The 3,199-nt window shown below is 45.1% G+C and overlaps 1 long non-coding RNA gene across 1 annotated transcript; it reads left to right on the top strand.

Moving 5' to 3' along the window:
- The first annotated feature begins 1,548 nt into the window (after window positions 1–1,548).
- LOC107145600 lies at window positions 1,549–2,993 on the top strand. Its single transcript, XR_001503927.2, has 3 exons — window positions 1,549–1,604; window positions 2,598–2,650; window positions 2,854–2,993. It is a non-coding gene; the product is annotated as an uncharacterized LOC107145600 (long non-coding RNA).
- Window positions 2,994–3,199: the final 206 nt, after the last annotated feature.

Below are 3,199 nucleotides of genomic sequence, written 5' to 3'. Positions count from 1 at the left end.
CAATAGCACCTTCAGATAAAGAAGCACCACCCAGGTATGTTCTGTTACCTGTTTTAACACAAACCGGCCCAGTCTCTGGGGAGAAAAAGACATTTAAGCTCCCCAAAGCGATTAGTTGTCTTATTCATAATCTGATATGAATAACGTCCATGTAGTTTACCTACTTAGCACACTGGACCGCGGTGGACCGTGATGCACAGGTGCCCTACAAAATTTGCTGCAGAAAGTAACGTCTTTGAGCCTCCCGGCAGCTACAAGGCCTTTCTTTTTGCGGAGTTGGGCCCCACCTCCGACCTCCTAGAGTTCAGGGCCAAGTTCCCCGGTTGGTGGTTGGTCCTCCACCAATCGCAGCCTGTGACCCGAAGCTCTGAAGACCTGAGGAGCTGAAGTAGCAACAGGAATTGAATTGCTAACTGTGGTTGAGGTGGAAATGTAGCTGTGTCCTACTATTGCTGAGAAGGATCTCCACTTCCCCGCCAAAAAAGTAATTTCAATTTTAATTCTACCAAGGTTAAGTGTAAAAGTAAAAAAGGGCTCTTAGCTTCTATAGAATCCTGGTATTCACCCACAGAGGCCCTGATGCTGACGTGGTCTCAGATGCAGCCTCGGGTACAAGAGTTGGGCAAGGGCACAGGGAGATCAAGATAAAAATGCAGAGAAAACCCAGGGGGAAGGCCGAAGTGCTCCTAAAGATTTTTCTGGAGCTCTCTGCCTGGGTCCGGGCTGCACAATCCCACCGGCCAGCTGCTCGCCGGCCTCCACCCGCAAGGCTGGCTCGCTCTCCCAAGCCCAGCACCTGCATATCCCCTTCCCACCTTGGTCTTACCCCTCACCCACCTAACTCCTGAAGGCAGGGGGCACACCTTTGCTAGACCACCCGAGCTTCCCTAGGGCGGAGCACGGGTCTCAACAACCTTTTTTGGAAAAAACAAAGATGAAATCTACTTTCTAGAAATAAAATTTGAGAATAAAATGCAAAGGTCTTTAGACACTCCCATACGTGGTGTTTGGGTTTTTCTTAATAAAACAATGGTTCTCCATCACTTCAAGTTGGGATCAACAACTTGATAGAATAATCGAGTTGCCCCCATCCCCACCCCCGGGGAGCGGGGGTGGGGGGGAGAGTAAATCTGGTATTTTTCACCGGTAACTGAGGATAACCGACCTCAGGGATGGTCACTTTCTTTTCCTTTCCTTTCTTTTCAGGCGTCTTGCAGTTCACTTTCCAGCCCTGCAGCATTAGGGCATTCTAAGGGGGCTGAGCCTCCTGCCTCCCCGCCCACCTGAGGGTCCTTTTTGCCACCTGAAGGAAGGAGGATCCCCCGGAAGTTCCTTGCTCAAGGTCAAAACATTCATTAGATTGTATTCACTAGAATACCCCAGCTTCCAGGACATCCCGGCTCCTGCTTCTCCTAAGACCTGGGAGAAGCTTCTTTTTCATCCGGGATACTTTTTAAATTGTCATTTTTCACTTCTGAAAATTAAGGTTTTTCCTTTAAGTATTTTGGCAATGACTTTATGAGTTAAAGCCACTGCTTACATCCCCTGCCCCCTACATTTTTAAGAGCTGTGGACTGCAGGAAGATGGAGCACTTCTCTTCCAGGTAGGAGCTAATCTTGAACTGTGGACTGGATGGCTAGAGATTGCCAGCTTAGGAAATCATTTTTCTATACCTCTCTGATTTTGTCTTAATCGAACCTTAAAAACTTTCCAACAGCCCTGCTGTTTTTCCTGAAAAACCTGGTACTTCAGACTTACAGTCTACTTTGCCATGGGCTTTTGACATTTCTAATCATGCTGCTGATGAAATGTTTTCCTACTCTTTTATGAGGAATACCAATATTATAGCCAAATTAAAAATCTGCTTCTGAAAAGGTCAAATATATAGAGAGACTGATTTTATACTTGCAAAACTGTTAAGAACGACAGCAAAAAAAAAAAAATTAACCTGAAAAACTTTCCAATTACAGGTTTAATTGAAATAGTTTGTGAAATGTAATTTGATAACACAGAATGTCATTTTTTAAATTCGTGAGTGTGTGTGTGTGTGCGCGCGCGCGCGTGCACGTGCTGAGGATTGAACCTGGGGTGCTTTACCACTGAGCAACATTACATCCCCAGCCCTTTTTACTTTTTTTGTTTTGAGACAAGGTCTCACTAAGTTGCTGGTCTTTCTTACTATGTTGCTGAAGCTGGCCTTGAACTTGTGATCCTCCTGTCTCAGCTTCCTGAGTTGCTGGGATTATATGTGTGTGCCACTGTAACCAACCATTTTAAAATTTTTATATGAAAACTCTGCAAGAGAGAAAAAAAATGTAGGTTTTGTGAAATAGATAAGATTTATTCCCTCTTTAACTCATGTGCTTGTGAGGTTAGGCCCTTAGAAATAATGAAGAGTTGGATATTGTTGATATTTTCAACATTTTCTTTGTTAGCCTGAGTTAGCTATAAATAAATAAAGAAGAAAGGTGAGATTCTGCAATTCCTCTTTAGTGGTCTGTGGTCTTGGCTCTGTGTTGAGAGGACCCAAGTGTTAATTCCAAGGGTTTTATTTGCTTTGATTTGCTAACGGGATGTCCCTATTTCCTCTTCCTAGGGTGATTTTCATCATGGCCATTTCCAACATGTTTGAACTGGGATTAGTTGCTGGTGAGAAAGCTTTTGTTCTTTTAATCACCAAACGTTTTTCCCCCTTTTTTGTAGTCCTAGGGATGGAACCCAAGTTCTTTCGCATGCTAGGCAAGTGCTGTATCTCCAAGCACACCCCATCCTTCACTGTTTTGTTCTTTTGATCACCAACTATTTCTATGTGGCCTAAAATACAGACTCCTGGATTGATTTTTATCATTAAGGGTTGGGCCACCATGAATTTGCACATGCATCTCTGGGAGACCCAGGCTTTAGAGATGGAAGCATTCAGTCCCAGGAGAAACCTGCAGTTCGTTCCCGGTCTTTCCAGTTTGTGCCATCCATAGGAATACAGGACAGTAAGAGCTACCTGCCTTAGATCACCCCTGACCTGGTCCATCTTGTGGACTTTTACCTAAGGGGGTGGGCACGTGATGCTGGGTGGGTGGGTGGATGGGTTGGGTTGGTGAGACTGGCATGGCATATTTCACTTCCCTGGTATGCAGTTTCCCTCCCCTGATTCCACTTCACACTGGGGTCCCTGAGAACCGGCACTGCCAAGTGCCTGAA

Source organism: Marmota marmota, unplaced genomic scaffold (genome assembly GCF_001458135.2).
Source record: "Marmota marmota marmota unplaced genomic scaffold, marMar, whole genome shotgun sequence".
Taxonomy (NCBI): Eukaryota; Metazoa; Chordata; class Mammalia; order Rodentia; family Sciuridae; genus Marmota; species Marmota marmota.
This window is presented reverse-complemented; position numbering and strand designations above follow the sequence as displayed.